We start from the raw sequence: 25,580 nt of genomic DNA on the forward strand, positions 1-25,580 counted from the left end.
GCCTTACCAACAAATATTAGCCCAGTTTTATTTTTGTTTCATTTTATTTTGCAGTCTTCCAAACTCTTAAGTTTCAGGCATATGGTCATTTAACAAACTGCCTACTGTGATGTTAGGAGGAAACCAAGCAAGCCGGAAAGGAAAAAAGTAGAGAGAGCAACAATATTCTGTGTCAGAGCAGGGAAAGGACATTAATGAAACAGACTCCCAAAGAAAAACAAAGTTAGGAACTTCAATTTCTTTTCATTTCTTTCCAAATCTATTCAGTTTCACAAACACAACTCTTCACGTCTTTAACTTTGATGCCTTTCCCATTTTCAGCATTAGTTTAAAAAAATCATTCTGAATTCCAGAAATGCTGAATATCCCATTTTGGTACAATACCATTTTTTTGAGGAATACCGCATTACATTCGTTTGGAAGGGCGTCTTCCACAGCACTTTTTGAGAATTTACCAAAATCGGCCAAATAAGACTGAGATCATGAGAAAATTTGGTTCCCAAATATCAAGGGTTTTCTCCCTCCCACCCCCATATCACCTTAAATTTAAAGTTTTCAGGCACAACAGAAAAATAATAGTCACTACAGATCCATAAATTCTGAAAGTTTATCATAGTTGATTTTTTAAACAAAACCCACTTGCATCCAGAGCATAAAACAGAGAATGAGACTTGATGGAAGCTATATTTATCCAGTGAGCGTACACGTCAAGTCACATTGCATTATTTTGTTGACTCTATCTGTTAGATAACAATTTTACCCAATAGCTCCCCAATGTATAGCATCTTGACAGTATTTTGTTCGCATTTTTGAGTATTCAGTGAGGACTTAACCCAACTGCTGTAAAGGTCAGCTAAACTATTTCCAACAACAGTGTGTGTAAGATGCACATGATGTTGCTATCTGAACACAATAAGAAAAACATTCTAGCACAAGCAATAATGCCAGTATTTTGGAGCTTTCTGAAAGTAATAAAATTATTCACTCAATTTTGAACAATTTGAACACCTCATCACTACAACAAAACAAGTGTATGAACTGATAATAAGGCTGAGTTGTTCACAACACATCACCCACTATTTTTGTACATGCATAGTGTGTAAATTATAAACCTGCAGGTGTGTTGATGCAAAAACATGTGCTGGATATTAATAGACTGTTATTCCAGTTAGATTTTCTTAAGTGGAGTTTCATTTGCAGAGCCCCATTGGAACAGTCAATGTTAAGAGGATTAAGTGCAGGTTAATCAGGGTTGGGAGGGGGTTGAATGTTCAGTTTCAATATTATAATCAAGCAATGATTAACTTTATGGCCAGATTAAGAAGCCATAAAGTTGTAATGATAAACATCTAGATTTCCAAAAGGTGTTTGACAAAGTACCAAATCTGAAACTCATTCACAAAAAAAACAATAATAATTTGGTCACTCAATCCACGACTGTTTGTGGGACACTAATGTGTGCAATTGGCTGCCGTGTTTCGCCCACAAATATATTGTCAATTCACTTTACAGTATATTCTGTGAAGCGCTTTGAAACGTCTCAAAGACGTGAAAAGCGCTATATCAAATGCAAAGATTATTATATTTATTATAAAATAATATCACCGGATATCAAGGCAAAATTAAATGCTCAGACCTAGAATTTTTTGGAAAATCAGTTCGCTGTTGAGTTTATATGAGGCTCTATAAGAAATAATGCAAACTATTATGCACCATAATTTAAAGCAATCAACAAGATTTCCCAAACACTCGACAATCAGCATCAGGTTATTATTGGAGGATATCCCACAATACTACAATACAAATTTCAAATCATAACCTACAGCTTTTTGGGATGTTATTCTTTCCCTATCTGTAGACAGGAAATCATGTCAGGATATAGTTCCACAAGCACCAACCACTTTCTAATATTTCATCTATGTGGATATTATTCATACAAAATCCTTAACAATGAGCTTTTATTTAAAATAAATCAGCCGGGTGTCAGACACATGTAGAATCCCATTACCATGCTTAAGAGTACACAAACCAGACAGAGTTCCACATATGTATGCCATCTACACATGGACATATCTCTGCATTTTTAATGAAATGTGTACTGTCTCCCAGGATGGATGCACCACTCTTACCCAATACCGGAGGGTAATAAGTGCAGGAGCAGAGTGGAAAAATCCCTGCTTCCAGCGGTGTCATGCTGGCGAGCCGGACTGTTTGGTATGTCATATAGTGGAGTGCAGTGCCTGGCTCAGGAACTCAACTACTAAGGCCACCACAGACTTGATTTTGACATTCCATTGTGAAGTCCTGTAGCTCAGTGGTTAGAGCACTTGCCTCGTAAGTGAGAGATCTGGGCTCGATTTCCAGCAGGGTGAAAAGTTGGACAAGTTTCCTTGCTCCACATGCCTCTGTTTACCTAGCAGTAAGTAGGAACCCATTTATTAGTCTTGGGACATCCTCCCGACGTGAAAGGCGCTCTATAAATGGAATCTTGTTGTTGTTAGTCGATTGGTGGATCACTTTTCCTGGAGTAATAATTCCTTGAAAAATAATAATCAACTGGTCACTCAATCCATGACTGTTTGTGGGACACTGCTGTGCGCAATTGGCTGCCACGTTTTACCCACAAAATATAGTCAATTCACTTCAGTGTATTCCTTGAAGTGCTTTGAGACATCTTGAAGACGTGATAAGGTTTTATATCAAATGCAAGGATTATTATTACTGTTGACAGGCACAACCTTGGGAAGAAATCCATGGGAAATCCATGAATTATGGTCCCTCTTGTACCAAACAACACTGAATCTCATGGAGAATTCCACACACAAACATCCAGAACTAGACCAGAGATTAACTAAGAAGCAACTCAGACTTCCTCTGATTTAGGTACAGTCAAGATTTATGATAACTGTATTGAGGCACCTATTCCAGTTAGATTTTTAGTGTTGGACCACGAACCAATAGGTCCACACTGTAATCGAAGACTTAATGCGCACAGAAGGCTATTGCAGAACGCACATTAAAATCATAACTCAAGACTTGTACCAGAGGGTCTAAGAGAACAACTTGCAAAACGAATGAACCAATTAGGGTTGCACTAGGTATAACTATAGAGCTATAAAATTATGTTAGAAGATAATTCCATCATCCTGTGTTTATTTACAAAATATTTGCTAACAATATGGCATTGAATTTGCTACAATTTGAATTAATAGAAAAGTTCTAAATTCTGCCACCTGTACAGGATGTACCTTTCTGTAAAAATGTTCCAACCTTTAAAAGGGTCTGAAAAAGATCAAGATTCCGCTGTAACATACCAGCAACAATTTTCAATACGACAGTTTTTAAACCACTCACAGAACATTTTTGAACCTTCCATAAAGTACGGATATAGCATTTCTGAGATCAACTCAGCATAACAACAACAAGAAAATTATATTTGTAAAGCACCTTTCACTTCAGGAGGACGTCCCAAGGCACTGAATAGTCAGGGATCAGGACCCGAGCGTGGGGGACAGGGTTGGGATGAGGGAGAGCAGAGCGGATAGGAGAGCGACTGAAGGCACGGTCAGAAAAGATGGTCTTGAGTCGTACCTTGAAGGAGGCAAGAGAGGAAGCAAGGCAAAGGCACTGTGGGATGGAGTTCCGAAGGGTGGGGCAGAGGCTGAAAGCCCAGTTACCGATGGTAGGGCGGAGCGGGCGGGAGACCTGGAGCCTGCTGAGCAAAGGGAGCGGACAGGTTGATAGGGTGTCAGCAGGTCAGAGATGTAGGAGGGGCAAGGCCATGGAGGGCCTTTAAAGTAAGTATGAGGATTTTGAATTCTATCCTCTGAGGGATGGGGAGCCAGGGGAGGGTGGGGATGATGGGGTCACGGAGTCTGGTGTGGGAGAGCACACAAGCTGCAGAGTTCAGGATGACCTGCAGCTTGTGGAGGGAAGAGTTGGGGAGGCCGGTAAGGAGGGAGTTTCCATAGTCGAGCCTTGAGGTGACGAACCCGTATAATAATTTGACTTAACAGAAGTAATGCCAGTTCATCTCAAGGAAGCAGGTTTACACTGCCTTGGCTTTACACCTGTGATACAAACTCAACTCTTTAAACTTTGAAGTGTTGCTCATAAAAGAACCCTCGAGACAGTTAGCTCTGAATCCATGATTAAAACATTACTGGTGTTCTGATTATAGAACTACCAACTTAATCTCATTATACAAATGTGGAGTTCTGCTTTCCAAGAGCAGTGCGGTCCAATTCAATGATAATAATAATCCTATTTATAGCGCCTTATCACGAAGTTGAGAAGTCATCTGCACTCTTTCCAAACCAGGACTAAAACATAAAAGCTACTCGTGAAAAAAAAGCAACATTTTTCAAACATCAATAGCTAGAAGTAATCCACCTGTCTCATTGTCTTCCTTTCTGTTGTGCCCTGTACAGAATTATGATAGCTATTTGCACAGGGGAATGGAGCCAGGCAGATTGAACAACATGTCAAGATAAACATGAAACTCACAAAAAGGTACTCAACTGACACAAACTGCCCCTATTGACTTAGCCCCATCCACTGGGGGGAAAGTTCTATAGACATGCATCCAAATCCCAAAGTTAATCAATCAAATTGCACCAATTAAAAGGCAATTAGATAAACAGGAAAAATTAATAAATAAATAAAATTAGAACAAGTAGCTCCAAAAGAAAGTGGATATTGCATGTTGACAACGAATGTTACAGAATTCCTTCTGTGGTGATATTTTATGGGTTGGGGGGTGGGGTGGGGGTCTCTACAAATTAAACTAGAGATGGAATACAATTATTCTGCTTGTTCATAATGAACATCATGAAAAGTCCAAATAAATCACGTTGACGATTTAATCTCCAATTACAATGATCTTATCCACATATCGATTCAATAAAAGTATTGTGCTTTGAAAAATAAGCAATGTTTTAGTAGCTGTAAATCCAAATGATGGTGTAAACGTCTTGGGAGTACAATTTCTCTTGGTACTAAGTGCAACAGCTTTGAAGATATTCACTCCAAATCGAAGCATCATCAAAGCCATTACTTGTATCAGTAAGGGAAACCTCTCTCTTTGATTTTAAATGTCAACTTATCTCAGTTGGTCTTACATTTCAGATGGTCTTACATCTGCATCAGAAGCTTGTGGGTTAAAGACCCATGTTGGGACTTAAGCTTATAGTCTGGGTTGCCATTCAAGTACAGCCCGACAACAAATATGCATTTATAAAGTGAATTTCATATCAGGAGGATGTCCTAGTCGCTGGACAGCCCAGGGTTTTACAACTGAGGGGAGGGTCAAGGGGAAGGGGGCCAAGAAGTGAGGGGGCTTGGGGGGGTGGAAGGGAAGATGACCGAAGGTGCAGTTAAAGAGGAAGGTCGTGACGCAGACCTTGAAAGCCTGACCACTGATGGTGAGGCAATAGGGCAGGGGACATGAAGCAGACCAGACAGTCACTATACTCCTTGGTGGAGGGAAATGTTCCAAAGCACTTCACAGAATTTGCTGTGAAGTGCAGTGTCTGTGTATTTTTTTGGTGAATGCGGCAGCAATGTTCCTCAAACTGCCATGTTCATTTTGAGCATTTTTAAATTTGGGAAAAAAACTTTCTTTTTTCTTAACATTCACAATAATGTAAAATTATAAGGGTTGTTTTTGTCATCAGTAGTCCTCTATATCCAAGTGCTGCAAATTTACAGTATGTCTGTGAAGCAATTGAAAGGCCAGTGTGCACACAACTTACATCATGTAACTTTTATACAGCCAGTTTCCTATATCATGCAGAAGCTTTTTTTAAAAAAAGCATGGAACTACTTCACAATAATTTCATGTCCTCTGTTTTTTTGTAGATTTGCATTCTATCATTAAGAATGCAGATGTGGGATAGGAAATAACAGTTGCAAAGTTCCTCCCTCAGAGCATGAAGTTATTCCAATAAAAGGACTTAATAATACAATACAGTAGCATTCACAAAGATGCAAGAAGCACTGTCACCTTGTGAAACAACATTGAGAACTTCAATAGAGCTCAGGGGGGTTGAGCCCAGTGCAATTCACACTCACTACATTTGTCCTGCAGAAACACAGTGCACCTGAAACTACCTTGTTCATCCACCTGTGGCTTTGTGGGGGGCAATGCTGAAGTAAATAGCTGCTACTTTTGCCTACAAATTCATAACCACTACGCTTGACAGCAATTACATCTGAAGTACTTTGTGAGTAGAGGGGAAGGTGCGATTCACATTTGGAGTGAAGGATCTACAGTATGATTGCTCCATCATAGAGCTACAAATCGCAGAATAAATGTCTGTCTTGAATTTGGATTATTTTGTTAAATGTACCAGACAGGCTTGTATATGCATAAACCATACAAAAGCTGCAGTTTTCAAAGGCCAAGAAAAACAGACTTTTCTTAGTGTACATTTTGTTCCTTCACAAACATGGCTTGTAGCAGATGAAAACTTACCCAGAATTTTGGGGGAAGAGGGCAGGGGGAATAGTGAAACAACATTCTCTGATTTTTTCTTACTAACCCACCACAATGCTCCTCTTTGCCTCTGCTATCTTTTCATCAAAAGCCTCAAAACAAATCACCAAAATGTTGGTACAATTGCGTAAAAAAGACTTTTGGTGTAAAAGTTTGCACCAATTCGGGTGAAGTTAATCTGACAAAACAATAAGATACAGATAACACAAAAATACGGATAACAGTAATAGTAATACAACAATAGTTGAGAGTAAAAAATTGCGTCAGCCTGGCTCAATTGGCAGCACGCTTGTTTCTGGGTCAGAATATTCCAGGTTTAAGCCCCATGTCTGGTCTCTCACTCATGACTCCACACAAAACTATAAAAAATTGACAATCCAGATAATGAAATACAACAATGATAATAGGATGAGTGTTTGTAATTATAAAATAGTCCTGAAAATGAAGGTAATTTTCATTGGAACAGGGAAAGGCAAGAAAGGATGTTCTGAATTTAAATTCGGAAAGGATTTTAGAGAATAATGAAAGATTATTCCCAGTGGTTGGTAAATGGGAAACAAAGAGGCATGAATGCAGGATTATTGCTGATAAAGTTAAGGGAGTGATTAGAAGAAACATTTCAAGCAGCAAGTTATTAAAAAGAACATGATTTGCTTTGCTAATCCAGTCCAATGGTGCTGAGACTCTAAAGCTTTAAAAAGGGAAATGGATGTAAATTTGAAGAGAAACAAATAAAAAGGAAAGACTTGGGATTACAGCAGTTAGCTGGAGTGGGGGAGTTACCATCAGCATTATGTTCTGTTGGCCTAACCGGCTCCTTTTGTGATCTAATTTGTATGCTCCTGTGTCAGTGTGGTGTTGTGGTAGAAGCCATATTAATCATGTAACCATATGCTGCCTTAATCAAATATTTTAAAGAATGGCATTTGGCCAAAGTTACTATGGGTTCTTGCACAGTGCACCAGATTGTAATAAGTGAATAAAACTGACTCTTTACGAGTCAGATCTGAAAAGGTGCAGTAACTAGATGTTAACTGAAAAATCAACCAAAATGTACTATAGTCAGAATCTTCCAGGCCTCTCACATTCCATTGGCCATCACTATTTATTTTAAAACAGGAAGAGAATCAAAGCTTCAGGATTTTGGGTCTGCACTGAAATCAAATGGAATTTGATCTTCTACGTTGGTGATCGGTAAAAGCATTATGCCAGAATAGAGTTTGTCCAGCCATTGATAAAGATCTAGCCCCAAGTTATTGATCATTATCATACATGCAAACACAGCTCACTGTATCTGATAACCTTGGTACAAGTATTCCCATAGCTCCATAAACACAAGACAAAGGCCCGAAGCGAGGCATGGTTTCAATACAACTTCCAAGAATGCAGAAAGATGGCATTCTATACACTAATTTCTTTTGACACAGTATCTTGCCAATAAATTAAGCACCAAATAACCTGAATATAATACTGAGTAATTTTCTATGAACAATTTTGGTTTTTGGTCAGAAACCATCACCATGCTTAAGAGTATCCAAACCAGCAGGGTTCCATGTATTACAATTACACATGGAAATTCCTGTGTTTGAAATGGAATACATGTTGAATCCCAGGAGGGAGACATCCTGCTTCCCTAAAATCGGAGAATAATAAGCAAAGGTGGCTAAGCCAGTCCGGAACCTTGGCATCTTGTTTGACCCTCAATTATACTTTCTACCCCACATCTGCGCCATGATCCGCTCTGCCTTCCCCCACCTCCACAACGTCGCCCGGCTCTGCCACTGTCTCACATCGCAGGCCACCGAAACCCTCATACATGCTTTCATTACATCGAGGCTTGACTAGTTAAACTCCTTCCTTATTGCCTCCCCAACTCCTCCCTCCCTCCAGCCTGCTTCACCCCCGCCGCCTGCTTCACCTCACCCCACGATTGACGGTTGGGCCTTCAGCCACACTGCCCCACCGTCTGGAACTCCATCCCGCAGGCCCTCCGCCTCGCCTCCTACCTTGCCTCCTTCAAGACCCATCTCAAGACCCTCCGCTTCAACCGTGGTTTCGATCTCCCTGCTTCCCCCTTGACCCTCCCCGACCCTGAGCTCGGGTCCGAAACTCTGTCTGTCCAGCGCCTTGGGACGTCCTCTCAACGTGAAAGGCGCTATACACATGTAATTTTGCTGTTGTAAGAGCCACGGTTGGGACCCCAGAGTATGCGTTGGGGTACGGATGAAGCTTAAACAGCTAAATCCACATAGCCCTATCTGACAAGCTTATCCGAATTCCTGTTGCAAGTTACCTCTTGGCCTCTCGAATCGATCTGGAACTTTACGCAGCATTTCACTGGAATGACAACAATCCTGGGGGGGTGTTTTTTTTAAAAAAACATTTCTTTTCTTGTACCTGCGCACTGTTTTCGTTTATGGATCTTGCACAATAAATGCCAACATCCACTTCATCTCCAGGTTCTAACTTCCTGAAAACTATTTTGTAAACAATTTAAAGCTTTGTAGGGTAACAGGGGCTGAGGAGGAAGAATTACTACCCACATTCTGCCTTTCCAGGTCCTGCCAATGAGTCAGGTTGGCTGTGCTGTCATCAGCAATGCCTTGGGAGTATTGTGGACCTGCAAACACGTCACCTTGGAGCCAGCTCAGCTCAGCTCCAGGGCAATTACTAGTTGGTATGAACAACGTTATTGTACTTTCCACTTATTTCTGATGCTACATCTAAAACAGGACCACAATTAACTTTACTGCGAAGGTTTTACTGCATGCCATTCCAGTGTAACAAGTATGAGTGTCACTGAGTATGTAAACATGTCTGAGGAGCAACGATAGGTCATGCATAAAACATCTGGCAGCAAGTGAAACAAAACATATAACAGTGGCATCTCTTAAGTTTCAAATCGATACCGTTCAGATAAAATGATGGTTATTCAACGAAATGCAACCAGCCACTGAAGCAAACCGAGTCACACCAATTAACTTGCAAAGGTTCAAAAACGTCAAAGGTTATTGAAAATAAAATAATCCTTGCATTTGATATAGCGCTTTTCACGTCGGGAGGACGTCCCAAAGCGCTTCACAGAACACACTGTAAAGTGAATCGACTGTATATTTGTGGGCGAACGCGGCAGCCAATTGCGCACAGCAATGTCCCACAAACAGTGGTAGATTGAAAAAGCCCAATTTATTATTGTTTTTGGTTTTGGAGGGATTATTATTAGGCTCTGTGTGGAGTAAGGAAACTTGCCCAAGGTTTCGCTCTGCCTGGAATTGAACTCAGGTCTCTCGCTTCCAAAGCGAGTGCTCTAACCACTGAGCTACAGGACTCCACAAAATGCTGGAAACCACATGTTAAAAGATGTTGCTCTCCACATTCCCCACGAAACCTCAAATTCTTTGCAAAATAGTTTTCAGGAAGTTAGAAGCTGGAGCTGAAGTGGATGTTGGCATTCATTGTGCAAGATCCAGAAACGAAAACAGCGCAGGTACAAGAAAAGAAGTGGGGGTTTCTTTTTTTAAACCCCCTCCGCCCCACCCCCCCCCACCCCCCCACCCCCCAGGATCGTTGTCATTCCAGTGAAACGCTGCGTAAAGTTCCAGATCGATACGAGAGGCCAAGAGAGTAACTTGCAACAGGAATTCGGATTGCAGGTACTGCGGAATTCGGATTGCGGAGTCCTGTAGCTCAGTGGTTAGAGCACTCGCTTTGCAAGCGAGAGACCTGAGTTCAATTCCAGGCAGAGGGCGAAACCTTGGGCAAGTTTCCTTACTCCACACAGAGCCTAATAATAATCCCTCCAAAACCAAAAACAATAATAAAATTGGTCATTTTTAATCCACGACTGTTTGTGGGACATTGCTGTGCGCAATTGGCTGCCGCGTTCGCCCACAAATATACAGTCAATTCACTTTACAGTATATTCTGTGAAGCGCTTTGGGACGTCCTCCCGACGTGAAAAGCACTATATCAAATGCAAGGATTATTATTATTACTGTTCGTGGGGAGCAGGACCCCCCCCCACACCCCCACATGCCCTGTCTCACTCACCCTACAATAGTGCATTGCATCCCCCTCCCCAATAACCGGTCTGTCCCGCACCAGTATCTCAGACCCTCCCCCCCCCCAACCCCTCACTCACCTGCATTATAAAAGGAGTCCAGGACCGCGGTCTCCCCGAAGTCCAGCTTCCCAAACGGCACAGTGTGTAGGGCGGCGCTGGCGCTGTCACACGCCTCCCGCAGACACTGCAGCGCCAGACTCTCCGCCGCCTGGACCTGAGGCGCCTCGTTCACCACATACACCACCGTGGTCACCCGACCCCGGAGCCGAGGGCACGGCGCCGCCGCCGGCACCGGCTGCTGCTGCTGCTGCTGCTCCTGCCAGGGAGTGCCGGCGGGCACACCGCCCCCCCCGCCCCCGCCCCCGCCCCCGCCGCCTGGCCCCCCGGGGCTGGCCGGGGGCGAGCAGCAGAGCAGCGGCACCGGGAGGGTGACGCCGCCTTCGGTGTCCGTCCCCACCGCCTCCCCGTCCAGGCTCATGGTCAGAGCGGCAGCAGCTCAGCAGCAGCTCTGCAACAGGCTTGCCCTGCCTGCCCTGGCTGCCTTGCCCTGCCCTGGGCTGCCTGCCCTGCCTTGCCCTGCCTGGGCTGCCTTGCCCTGCCTGGGCTGCCTTGCCCTGCCTGCCCTGCCTGGGTTGCCTGCCCTGCCTTGCCCTGCCTGGGCTGCCTTGCCCTGCCTGCCCTGCCTGGGTTGCCTGCCCTGCCTGGGCTGCCTTGCCCTGCCTGCCCTGCCTGGGCTGCCTTGCCCTGCCTGGGCTGCCTTGCCCTGCCTGGGCTGCCTTGCCCTGCCTGGGCTGCCTTGCCCTGCCTGGGCTGCCTTGCCCTGCCCTGCCCGGGCTGCCTTGCCCTGCCTGCCCTGCCTGGGTTGCCTTGCCCTGCCCGGGCTGCCTTGTCCTGCCTGCCTTGCCCTGCCCGGGCTGCCTTGCCCTGCCCTGCCCTGCCTGGGCTGCCTTGCCCTGCCCGGGCTGCCTTGCCCTGCCTTGCCCTGCCTGCCCTGCCTGCCCTGCCCGGGCTGCCTTGCCCTGCCTGCCCTGCCCGGGCTGCCCTGCCCTGCCTGGGCTGCCTTGCCCTGCCTGCCCTGCCCGGGCTGCCTTGCCTGCCCTGCCTGGGCTGTCGGCCACTCTGCCGCACGCTTTCCAGCTCCACGGGTTACTGCTGCCGCTGCATCTTCTGCTCCGCGGCGATTGCAAAGCGATTTCGAAGCCACACACAGTAAAGAAAAAAAGGGGGAAAGAATTCAGCTGCAGCGATGCGATGCGCAGACACTCACTCACTCACACACACTGGCACAGGACGTGTGGCCCTGTGCTTCGCGATGACTACAGTATTTCCGTGTCCATATGTGTGTGTGTGTGTGTGAGTGGGTGAGTCGCTGATCAGTCCCCACTGCAGCTGAGGGGCCGTCCCATTACCAAAATAGGACAGGTCTCCCTCCCCCACACCGGCCCCCAGCAGAGGGTGTGGAGCAACACAAGCGCAGGCTGTGTACTTTGCTTCTCCTTCTGCACCGCCTGGGGCCGAACCACCAGGGGAGGTGGTGGGGGTTGGGGTGGGAGAGTGCGGGGAGGGTCTGCGTGGGATTTAAATAGCTTTCAAAAGACACTTTTTTTTTTGCATTCTTTCCCCTCGTTCGCCCCCCGCCCTCCAAAAAAAAAGAACTTGCAGTGTGTGTTTGAACCTTTGCACCAGGCTCCTTTTTTTTAATCGCAAAAAAAAAGGACTTTGCAACTGGTTTGTGTGGGCCCCGGAGATGCACGAACACCGGGATCTCAGTCCGGATTGTCGGGTTGTGAAATCGTGCAGTTGCCACGAAAGAATCGTGTGGGAGACAGGGAATGGACTCTGATCCACCCACTCACCCACTCACTCCCTCCCTCCCTCTCTCCCGCCGGGAAGTGTTACTGCACAATGTTGGTCCACAAAAACTGGGGGCATTTATGTGCTGCGCTGTGTGTGGTTTGTTTGCTGTGCGCTTTCACAGGGGCTGAGCTGGAACTCAGAAGAGTGCACAGCGATAATAACCTGGAACAGGGCAGTCAGTGAGTCAGTGAGTAGCATCAGCTCTGCCAGTGGGACCCGCGAGAACCTGCGCGGCTCTCAACAGGTTATTTTCTATTTCCAGGAGCGCTGATCATCGGGACCAGGACTCGTCCGGTTCATTCCTTCAGTCCCAGCAGCTGCTGTCGCCTCTCCGGGTCGTGCTGTTACTGCAGCTCCCCGGGTCTCTCTAAACACAGCCCAACACCTACACAGTGGAGTCCTGTAGCTCAGTGGTTAGAGCATTCACTTTGCAAGCGAGAGACCTGAGTTCAATTCCAGGCAGAGGGCGAAACCTTGGGCAAGTTTCCTTACTCCACACAGAGCCTAATAATAATCCCTCCAAAACCAAAAACAATAATAAATTGGTCATTTTCAATCTACGACTGTTTGTGGGACATTGCTGTGCGCAATTGGCTGCCGCGTTCGCCCACAAATATACAGTCAATTCACTTTACAGTGTGTTCTGTGAAGCGCTTTGGGACGTCCTCCTGACGTGAAAAGCGCTATATCAAATGCAAGGATTATTATTATTATTATTACACGTTGTCTCGCATTGTGTTTCCCATCCCGAGCTATCAAACACTTGGGTTTTCGGATGCATTGAGCAATAATCGATCAATAATCCCAAGACTTCGTGTGATCTGAAGGCACAACGCACAGAGCCGACGGCAACGGTGTGTGTGCGTGAAAAAAAAATGTGACGAGATCGCAGAATTGCGAACCGATGGCACAGCAACTTGTAGGTGAAGGAGTGAAATTGTGTTTTGCATTTTGCACTTTGTTGCTAAGAGGGATCAGGGGCACGTTTTTTTTTGCAAATTAAAACTTTTCGGGGCCCCATTTCGAAAGTATGAAGTTTTGTGCAGTGTGAACTATTTGCAGCAAATCGTTTCACAATTCCAAAGACTAGCCTGCAATTACCATTTTACCAGTTCTATACTTTCTGACATTATTTTTGTTGTGAAAGGTGTCGCCTTAATACTTTTGTGTTATTGCCATATTTTTGTCCATATGAGAGATCTGAGCTCCGAGCAAACGTGTTCTTGTTATCTTTCTGGTGTTGTATTTTGTAGGCGAAAAACTATGTTGACTGGGTTTATCATGTTTCATGAAATTGAAGAGAACAGTGAAGCACTTTGATACCAACTTCCCGAAGTAAAAGAGGCGATGCCAAATACAAGGATCGTTATATTAGTTTTCAATGCAAAACGTGGAGAAGAGGTGTTTTTAATATGATGATAAATCAAACTAGTTTTAGGTCACGAACAAATCCCATGACATATAATGAATTAATAGAGCTGAGCAATCTGAAAATAGTTAGTAATTTATTGAATTATCCACAACGGTACAGAAAATCACATACTCTCAAAATCTAGTGAACTACTAAACTGATTTTTTTTAAAATTCAGCAGTTTATTGATTAAAATAAATCGATTGTAAAAGTACTGTCAGTAGTATAAAGATTTTCTTTAAGTACATGTGCTCCACCTAGTGCTATGCATTACAAGATAAACCCAGTCAGGAATTTTGCAGCTGTTACTCTTTAACAGTTGCAAACCTCCTATCTTCCTGTTTCCAGTCCTGTCAAGCGATTCAATTGATTCTAAGAGGAAGGATATTCCTCCTGACGTGAAAGATTTATAAATATAAACTGAACTGCATTGTATAATATTGTTGCAAGGTTGGCATTGTATCAGTTACATGAATCCCAACAAAGGTTTATATGTTGATTGTATATGTAATCAACACATTATTAGTAAAACATCTGTTTATTATGTTTACCATGTTGTGCACTGTTGTAGTACAAAAATATGAGGAAATGTGTAGATTTCACTACGATTCAATCACACAAAAACGAAAAAAAACTTCTTTTTTTAAAAAAGCAAGTGAGTTTTACTAAGTTGACAAATATTAAGTGCTATAAAAGAAGACACTTATGCTCTCTGTGGCAATACACATTTTCACATTTTAATTTAGGGAAAATGTGTAATGCCACAGAGAGCACATGTGTCTTCTTTTATAGCACTCAATATTTGTCAATTTAGTAAAACTCACTTCCTTTTTTAAAAATAAGTTTTTCGTTTTTGAAATCTACACATTTCCTCATATTTTTGTATTTTTTCTATGGGGATGTACAGCCTACTTAAATGCTCCTAACCCTTTAATGTTGTAGAGAGATTTATCAATTTACTTATTGTTTTTTTCATCTCTTTTGTTTCTGTTGCTTACAGGCAGTCGAGGAAAGGTTAATTTACATGGAACTTGTACTACTAAGGCTAACAATCCTTAAATTAGGGATATTGCCTTCACATCAGAAGGACGTCCCAAAGCGTTTCACAGGATATACTGTAAAGTGCATTGACTGTCTGTATTGTGGGCAAACGAGTAGCCAATTTATGTACTGCAATGTCTGACAAACAACTATGAAGTGAATGACCAATTTTATTGATTTGGGGGACAGTTGGCCAGGACAACAGGACAAAATCCCTTCTCCTTTTGAATAGTGACATGGGATCTTTAACGTCCAACTGAACAGAGGCAGACTGGGCCGCAGTTTAACGCCTTATCCAAAGAACAGCAGCTTGAACAATAAAGCACACCCCCAGCCTTGCATTGGAGTGTTACAGAAGTGGGATTCCTGTACAAAATATGTGTTCCACAGCTGCCTTTTAGTTGCAATTTGAAAACAAACTACAACACTACAAGACACACCAAAACAAGATTGGTAAAAACACCTTCCTCTATTATATTTAGAATGAAATGCCAACTCAGAAGAACACATTTCCTCTTCAGTTATCACTTTGAGTTACACAAATACGTAGAGCACTAATGAACAGTGTTAAAAACCACAATATTATGCCTATTTTCTGCTTGATTTTCAATTTTCTTTCTGTACATTATCTATCGGATTGCTAAGTCTGTAAATCACTCAGGCTTTGTTTTTCCTGGCCACCCCAAGTTACCTGAAAAGGATGCCTCTGGATTCACTCTGATTGAACTCTTGATCTCGGATTAAGGGCAGCCTATTTTTATACTATTTCCACTGTCAAAGGCGTGTTTTTCACTTTTCGCCCAGAGCAATAATAGACAAGGGGGTAGACTGGAGGATACCATCGCTGCTTGAGTTCTGATATTTACTTTGCTGTTAATAAAAATCCATTGGAAATCTTAAGTAATCGATGAATCAACATCACAAGGCACAACAATTTTGTGGATAAATAAGGGCACTTTGGTTTTCAAACATTACAGACTCCTGGGGAGGAATTCTCCCTCAATCAAAGTCAATTCAGGAAGTCAAATAACCCTCCTGGTTTGTGTTGTACAAATTTTCAGATGGTTTACCCCAAAATTAGATTATCTCATCCACACGTGGAAAGAAAACGACCCTGTGTTAGGAGCACATCTTGTTATTCAGTTTAGTCAAAATAATGTCCAGAACTGACTTTTGAAATAAAGACTCATTAGAGCAGATTACTGTAATTATAAAGAGGTTGTGGACTTGGGATGAGATAGCTTTAACAGTAGAATTAGGTATTATGAGCGCACAGCAAAATGTGTTTCTATTTTACTAAGCCTTGAAGTATTTGAATGAGTTAGAAAACAAAACATCAGAACCAAATTGGGGAGGTCACGTTTGCAGGGCTATGGGGAGAGCGCGGAGAAGTGGGATTGCATTGGATAACTCTTTTCAAAGAGTCGGCACAGACACGATGGGCCGAATGGCCTTCTTCTGTACTGTATAATTCTATGATTCTATGAAATTAAAGCTTGGTAATATTAGAAGTCATATCTCTGTGGTGTTGTAAACAGACATTTTGAATTATTGTTAAAAACACATAAAAATGCTACAAGTAAACTTAACGTTGTTAATGTTTCCTTAATACCCATTTATATCACTGCAGAATGATTCTGGCAGGGAAGTTATTCAACATTAAATTGGGCAATAGATACAGCAAAAGAGCAGGGAATTGGAATAAAAGCGCAATAGTGAATAAGTTCCAGTCGCAGAACTGCCACCAGCATAGATTCCCTGTAATTTCTATGATTTAGTCACCAAATAATATTGCAAAAGCATCATACCAGTTTGAAAACACCTTCAGGGAGTTTGTTTTGTGCATTATAAACCTACATGGATTGCATGTGATTTAGTTCTTCATCTAAGCAGGGTTTTTGTGTACTACTTTAGTCCATCATAACGTTTTGGACATCTGCCAACTAAGTAAAGTCACTTTGTCAAGTACATCTGTATTGCACCCTATTTTAGATTATTAGATATTGCCGCTTAAATGTCCACATCCTCCGATCTCTCATTTTTGTATTTTTTTCATATGTGTTTTCTTTGTGAATCTTCACTTATCATTTTCCTCTAATATTTCGGTGCCTATTTATCTTGAATATTTTATTGAAGCTGCTCTTGTTTCATGTATTATTTTGTGCCTCATTTATCATTTCCTGTTTCATTTTCCTTGTCCTTTCCTTTCACAGGGCCTTCAGCTTTCATCAACCCAAAGTCAGGCACCTTCTAATCTAGCTTCTTTATTGTTTTGTGCAATAGCTATTATTTCCATTTTCTTTCAATCTGTATCTTAACATTGGATTCCTGTCAGTGAGTAAAACTAATACCCTTCAGGTTGCTGTTTCTTTCACTATTGCAACTCCTTTATTCAAACCTCTTAAATTTACTCAGCAGATTTTCATTGATCTCTTTTAATTTACTTTAAATTCCCATATGTGTCCTGTTGCTCTGCAATTTACTTAAGTCTTGTGATTCTCTATTTCCCTACATTATGAATGATAAAAATCTTTTCTTTTGATATAGCGCCTCATTACATCATCGAGACACCAGAGCATTTCACAGGATTTACTGTAAAGTCTAGTGACTGTATTTGTAGGCAAACTGGCTGCCAATTTGCACACACAATGTCCCACAGACAACCATGAAGTAAATGACCAATTTTATTCAGGGAATAGCAGACAATGACACGGGAAAAATTCCCTTCTTGTTTTGAATAGTGACATTGGATCTTTAACATCTAACAGAAAGGGCTCAGTTTAGAATATAATAATACAAATAATCCATGCATTTGATGTAGAGCTTTATCATGTCATTGAGACATCTCAAAGCGCTTCACAGGATATACCTTAAAGTGAATTGACTGTGTATTTTGTAGGTGAAATAGAAATGTCCCACAAACAGAAATGGAGTGAGTGACCAATTTTATTTAGTTTAACGTCTAATCCGAAGGATGGAACCTCGGACAATGTAACATACTCCCAGTACTGCATTTGAGTGTCATTTTAGACTATGTGATTCCAAAACCTAGAGTGGAGCTTGAATCCACAATCTTCTGAATCAGAAGTGGGCGCTCTTCCACTTAAGCCAGCTGACACCCATCTGAGAAAGGATAGCTTAAACAAGCACAATCTATATGTGTTTGCAGTTGAGTAGCAGAGCTGTGGTATCCCTGATGGTTCTGTGAGTAAAATGTATTACCTAGTGTGGCATTGAACCATAGAAAAGGGAAAGGTCCCAGAATGAATGCCTAATCTGTGTTGACTTCTCAGAATAGTCTATCATAGTTTAGCGTAAAACCAGATAGCAGTGGGGTGTTACAAATTGGCCTTGGTGCTCATGGGCCAGGGAGAGCAAAACAACAGCTACAGTTATTGATTCTGATCACCAACTGACTCCTGCAAGGAAATGTGCACATGAGGCCGTCAGGATCAACATCATGCTCTCGTCCCCTCCCCCATACCACAATCGAATAATCATCTTCGACTCTGTCCAGACCCAGGCAAGATACTCGAGTGCTATCAGAACTTGCAGAACTGTTCAGTGCACTCACTAGGCATCATTATTTTGGGTAATGTAATTTGAATAGCGGGGCTGTTTCCTGAGGAAATGACAATGGTTGAATAATTCATCAGTTTGACAGTACAATTCTCTCTCACAACAGGTACTTTGATAAATAATTCAACCTGGAAATTGCATGGCAAATTACAGTTGATGAACTGTACGCTATGTTAGATGGTTTGCATAGATTAATTCAGTAAAATTTCCAATAAATATGAACTTTTTAAAAGGAATTACGCAACATGTAAACGAACACAAGAGTAAACAGAAATATAATGAGTGAGAAAATTTATAAACCTTGCATTTGGTATCATAATAATAATAATAATCCTTGTATTTAATGTAGTGCCTTATGTCATCAAGACGTCTCAAAGTGTTTCACAGGATATAATGTAAAGGGGATTGACTGTATTTTGCAGATGAAACTGAACACAAAACTCCCTACAGAAAATTGAAACAGAAACATTCGAGATGCACTACCTGCTCTATCAGAACTTGCAATAATAGTCAATCCTAAACTTGTTATGTGTCCTAGCTGTGAATATTAGATGAAAATAACTGATAAACAACTAAAGGGTAAGTTGTGGATACTTATTTATTTATTTTTATTTACTCTAGGTGTTAGCTGTTTTAGTTCATAGCCTCTGAGTCAAAAGGTTGGTGGTTCAAATTCCATGTCACAAACTGGGAATTTTAGCTCATAGGCTAGGCTGATACTCCAGTGAAATTTGATAAAACGCTCTCAATAGTTATTATTGTATATCTGTTGGTGCATTCGTGTTAATGTATTCAATTAAATTTGGGATTAATAATAATAATAATAATAATAATCCTTGCATTTGATATAGCGCTTTTCACGTCAGGAGGACGTCCCAAAGCGCTTCACAGAACACACTGTAAAGTGAGTTGACTGTATATTTGTGGGCGAACCCGGCAGCCAATTGCGCACAGCAATGTCCCACAAACAGTCGTAGATTGAAAATGACCAATTTAATTATTGTTTTTTGTTTTTGGAGGGATTATTATTAGGCGTGTGGAGTAAGGAAACTTGCCCAAGGTTTCGCCCTGCCTGGAATTGAACTCAGGTCTCTCACTTGCAAAGCGAGTGCTCTAACCACTGAGCTACAGGACTCCAGTCACATCATTGCTCTCTTGGCCTACTATCCTGGTGCATCCTATAAGGTGTGACTATTCTGAGTAATCTTCTTTCTCAGCTGGCATCGAACATGAATATCTTGCAATAATTGCATCAAATGTCAGAAATGTCAGGCCTCGGTGCATTAGAATTATGCTCAAGACCGAAAAAGATCTGATCACCACCACCACAACAACAACAACAAAATTACATTTATAGAGCGCCTGTCACGTCGGGAGGACGTCCCAAAGCGCTGAACAGTCAGGTGTCACATTTTGGTAGTGATCGGATCTTTTTCGGTCTTGAACATAATTCAAATGCACCCGAGGCTTGACATTTCTCATTGCCTTAGTCTTAAACCGCTATAGTCATAACATTTATGAATTTGCAAAATTTCGGGGAAAACCCTTAAATTAAATCATAATTTGGAAGCTAGTTTTCTGCACTTCTTAAAAAGGTTTCCAAATGAAAACTGACTTGAATTTTCCACAATGCTGCACAACCATAAATTGTAAGCACTCCGAGATGTCATCCAGTGTGAAGGGCGCTATTTAAATGAAAGTTGTTGTTATAAGACAATAGTCTGAGGCTAAGATGATGAGAATATTTGTGAAGCACTTTGAGACATCTTGAAGATGTCATAAAGCATTATGCTATTTATTGCAATATATAGACAGGTAACACATTGCTTGCTAGTGGATCTCCAAAAGGCAGAGGATGGGGCAACAATAAAGTTAAGATTTCTGCTGGAAAATAGGAGATTTGAAAAACATTTCCCATCTGCCTGAGACTTTGAAAATAGTTTGCATTGAAGGCATTTCTTTCAACTCATGTCTTCTATGAAAAAGTACTTTCTGATTTAGTTCAGGTAATATGCTGACTTGTATCCTTTATCTCACATTTACATTTATCTATCTGACTTTTCCCATTTAATACAAGACTGACTATTCAAAAAAACATGATTCATTCATGTAGTGAAATGGTTTATAAAGGAAGGAAATCATTCAATGTGCAGCAGCCTCTTAGTTCTGTTCTTGCATTTGCCTAAGTCTAGCAAAATAAGCTTGGAGCTACATACAGATCTATTATTCACACCCAAACTATTCATATCATTCATAACTGCCATTTCCATATTTTGATGATGTACACTGTCAAATATGTCACAAACTCTGCCCCTGAGTGTGGATGAGTTCTACCTGACTGTCTTGCTCAGCTTGGACATCTCCACAGAGATATTAATGCTTCAGGATTAAGTACTTTCTCACGGAGAATTCATAATTCTGGTCTAATTCTGAGATTGATTGGTGTGTGGTTTACCAGCAGATTTTAATTAATAGATACTCACAGAGATGGTAGATGTTACAGTGCGTCTTTGATACAGAAGCTTGAATGGAAAAGAATAACCGTCACAAATATAAGTGATGTTACTTTGGCTCTTTGTTGATTGCTACAAATGCATAAAGCTAACGGGGTTTGAGCAAGTAAAGAACAGAACAAGAGATCAAAGATTCAGGGATCTGCAGGAGTATTTTAGGACAGAGGCCAGGAACTATTGCTTTACATGGTAGGTAATTAACAGCTGGAGCAAATGATGAGAAAGATGAGTAAAGGCCCAAACACTGGTCTCAGTTAATACACAGTTCAATGCTGTAATGGGAAGGTGATAGTGTTCGTAATCTGGCCCTTGTCGTACCTTATTTATTGACCTTATTTATATTTAATTATAATAATCCTTGGATTTAATATAGCACCTTATCACATCGTTGAAACGTCTCAAAGCACTTCACAGAATATATTGTAGAGTGAATTGACTGTACATTTTGTGGGCAAAACGCATTAGCCTATGCAGTCTGCTAAAATGTCCAAAACACATCAGTGCCCTTGAGTACTTTGATTCTCCTGATGAACATCCAACCAGAGACTGGCTGCCATGTCACATCCTCACATCCGCCCACCACCTTTGAGTTTCTCAGCCTGGACTCACTGGGACTAAAGATTGTCACCCTCCCCCATGATAATCCATGCCAGGGGGCTAACCGTGTCATTCTGACCCCCCATCGTTCACTCTTAGTCTCGGCATGCACATTTTGGCTACCGCCACCAACCCAAGCTGCTTCCCCAGAATACTACCCTCCATTACTCCCGCTTGGTCCTCCTCTCCCACTGCCCTCCTCAACTCCTATCAAGTCTCAATCATCCCACAGCCTCCCTCTGCTCCAGCCTGCGAATCCTCTGTCGGGCCCACAGTGGCAGACACCACTGACTGTCCAACAGCAGCCACTCTGACTGCCCCATCCCCCATTCTTGCCACAAGGCCCATTGATCCCTGACCACTGGGATCAACCTCTCCTCCCTCATCCACATCCCCACTTCCCCTGTCAATCCTCTCCCTCTCCCCTCGTCTCCCACATTCCGCCACCAACTGTCTCCAACTCATCGGCCTACAAAATGTCTGCTCGCTCTCCAATAAAACACTCACCACCCAAACCTCATTGTCGATGAAAACATCAATGTTCTCACCCTCACCGAAACCTGGATTACTCCAGGCAACATCTTCCCTCTGACAGAGGCCACACCGCCTGGCTACATCTCCTCACCTCAGGCGCTACCAGCATCACCATGCATGGTAGCACACTTCACCTTACTAAACCTTGGCGTCTTGTTTGACCCTCAATTATCCTTTCCACTGGCTTCCCATCACACAGAGGATATAGTTCAAGATCCTGATCTTCACCTTCAAAGCCCTCTATGGCCTTGCTCCATCCTACCTCTGCAACATCCTAACACCCTACCAACCTGCCCACTCCCTCCACTCAACGGGCTCTGACCTGCTTCACGTCCCCCGCCTCGCCTGCCCCACCTTTGGGCCTTCTGCCATTCTGCCTTCACCCTCTGGAACTCCATCCCACAGTGCCTTTGTATCGCACCCTCCCTTGCCTCCTTCAAGATCCATCTCAAGATCCACCTCTTTTCTGTGCTTTTGATTACCCTGCTTCCCCCCCTGCCCTCCACCCTCCCCAATCCCAACCCTCAGCTCGCGTCCAAAACACTGACTGTCCAGCTCCTTGGGACATCCTCCCACCATGAAAGGCGCCATATAAATGTCATTTTGTTGTTGTACTTTGCTCAACCCTTCATTTCTTAATCTTACTTGCAAATGTTCCCTCCTCCTCTGAATGTATTTGATTTATTTTTCCATCAACAATGGAGCAGTTCCACAAGTATCAAGGGGGAGAAATTCCACCTGGGTCTAGTTTATCCTCTTTGTGCCTTTTGTGTTAATTTGTCTTAATTTTGAAGCCAATTTTCTAATAAGATCTCTCAACTACAGAAGCACAACAAAACACAGAATTTAGACCGCATTCAAAATTCTGCACTCTAAAATACAATGATCCTTGCATTTGATATAGCATCTTATCGCCTCTTCAAAATGTCTTAAAGAACTGCAGAGAGGTAAACGGCGGCTGCCATTCCAACTGGTGGAACCATCACTCAATGGGTAGGGATGTGTGTCCGAGTTATGGGCAGGAGTGTGGTGGTAAAGCTTCACCACTTTTCATGTTGAGCAGGAATGAATTAAGGGATCTGGGGGAATCTGAACCAGATTACATTTGGGGGTTCTCCATTGCAACCTTCCCATCGTTTTCCACATAGACCCTAACAAGGTTGTACAAAGCACAAGGCAGCGTGGAGAGTTACTGGAAGAGAGACAACGTGTGAGGTCAAAGCGGCAACAATATCTGGTGCCCCCACTCAGACCTCGGGGCCCTAAGCCATGCCTTAGTTGGTTTATTAATTTATTAGGCCAGCCCTGATGTTGAGCTGTATTGGCTCCAAGGTGATTTGCTTGGCAGTGGAATGTTGGAATCAAGTCAATCCTCCCTTGTGGTCTTAGTGGTCTGGTTCCTGAGCCAGGAGGATCTGCAGTACTCCATGGCACTGCTGACAGCAGACCTGGCTCTTTGGCAGGACTTGGAAGGAATAGGAATTCTTTGTAATTGGATCCTGTTAACCCTGCAATCCAAAGCCCTAACATGTAGGGTGGCCCCAGCTGGGCAAGCTTGCACACAATGCTCAACAATGACATTGTGTAATTTCAGTTGATTAAAATCCAGCAAATACCCGAATGCAGACTCAGACGTCCCTAAGCTTTCGGTCTTCCCAAACTGTGCCTAATACGTTCTGGAATTTGAGAAGCAGGATGCATCTCTCCGAGCATGAAGTACGCATTCCATTCTACACATAGGGGAATTTTTATGCATGGGTAGAATAAGGGTGGCATGCTTATGTAGAACTTTCAGTCTGGTGTGGACTCTTTCAAACATGGTGAAGGGTTTGCACTGGTGACAGATACTTACTAAAAAAAATGCAGTTGCAGATTTATTGTGGTGATGCCATCAATAGCACCCACCCCATATGAGATGACTTAATTTATAACAGAGCAGAAATTGATCTTTACTTTCTAACCCCCTCCATACCCACTGACCTCCCACCTCCCCCTAGCCCCCCCCCCCCACCCCCTCACACACATCACACACACACCAACAGTTGGAGAGTTCCAATAATTCACTTCTGTCTCCTGTTGTGCTGAAATATGCTTCTGGCATGTCCTTGACCAGTCTACTTCAGCCAAAATAACATTCCACAACACACACATATAAAACAAAAATATTTCAGTGAGACAAGACTGATCAGATCAGTCTGCACCTACTGTTGCTTCATCTTAGATTGAATTTAAACTAAATAAAATGATGTTTAACTTTTTTTCTGGGAGTTATTTGGATTTGAGTGTGAAGATTGACTGTATTTTGAATGTTTTTTCATCACTGTAAAACTACTGTCAATAAGATTAACCAAATATTAAGTTGTATCTTGAGTGCATTTAATTACAAATTCAAACAAATTATTCTAATCTTTTATTGATCACTGCTGAGTCCACAGTTGATTTAACTAAAAGCACTCTAAGATGCCATCTGGCGAGAAGGGCTCTATATAAATACACGTTGTTGTTGTTGAATATTATGTACAGCTTAGGACATCTAATCTATGAAAATTACAGTGGTATGTTAGAGAAGGTGAAGAGATGAAACAAATGAATGTTTCTTGAACTCTAAATTTTGAAAAGAGGCTCACACTAGCTAAATATATTGTCATTAGGGAAAAGAAAATTAGGTTAGAGACATGATTCAGATCTTTTGAAACGATTAAAAGTATAGATAATAATAATCCGTGCATTTGATATTCCGCTTTACCAAATCAACAAAATATTTCAAAGTGCTTCACAGGATTTATTTTATTTAGTGTAAAGTGTACTGTACTGTAAAGTGGAGAATATTTTTCTGTTCCCATATCTCTGCTGTTCACTGCTTTCTGGGTACAAGCCAGAATCATCACATGCCTTGGGATGACCTCCTGATGTGAAAAAACAACAAAATTACATTTGCATAGCTCCTTTCATGTCGGGAGGCTCTGAACAATCAGAGTTTTGGACCCGAGCTGGGGGTCGGGGTCGGGGAGGGTGGAGGGCAGGTGGGGGAAGGAGGGTGATTGAACGCACGGTCAAAGAGGATGGTCTTGATATGGGTCTTGAAGGAGGCAAGGGAGGGGGTGAGTTGGAGGGACTGCAAGAGTTCCAGAGGGTGAGGGCAGAGTGGCTGAAGGCCCACCCACCAATGGTGAGGCGGGTGAGGCGGGGGACGTGAACCAGGCTGGAGCCCACTGAACGGAGGGAGTGGGCAGGTTGGTAGGGTGTTAGAGGTTGCAGAGGTAGGACAGAGCAAGGCCATGGAGGGCTTTGAAGGTGAAAATCAGGATCTTGAACTGTATCCTTTGTGTGATGGGAAACCAGTGGAGTCAGGCGAGGATGGAGTTGATAGGGTCACGGAGGCTGGTGCGGGAGAGGACACAGGCTGCAGCCTATGGAGGGAGGAGTTGGGGAGGCCGACAAGCAGGGAGTTCACATAGTCAAGCCTGGATGTTATGGATCCGTGTATGA

At 42.6% G+C, this 25,580-nt stretch overlaps 1 protein-coding gene across 1 annotated transcript in view; it reads right to left on the reverse strand.

The window, feature by feature from the left end:
• map3k5 (mitogen-activated protein kinase kinase kinase 5) overlaps positions 1-10,646 on the reverse strand; it is a 92,253-nt gene extending 81,607 nt beyond the window's left edge. The window contains exon 1 of the mRNA XM_042332992.1: positions 10,636-10,646. The gene's annotated coding sequence lies outside the window, so the exon portion shown is untranslated. The remainder of the gene's footprint in view (positions 1-10,635) is intronic.
• Between the last annotated feature and the right edge of the window lie 14,934 nt (positions 10,647-25,580).

This window comes from Callorhinchus milii, unplaced genomic scaffold (genome assembly GCF_018977255.1).
Source record: "Callorhinchus milii isolate IMCB2004 unplaced genomic scaffold, IMCB_Cmil_1.0 Scaffold3, whole genome shotgun sequence".
Classification (NCBI taxonomy): domain Eukaryota; kingdom Metazoa; phylum Chordata; class Chondrichthyes; order Chimaeriformes; family Callorhinchidae; genus Callorhinchus; species Callorhinchus milii.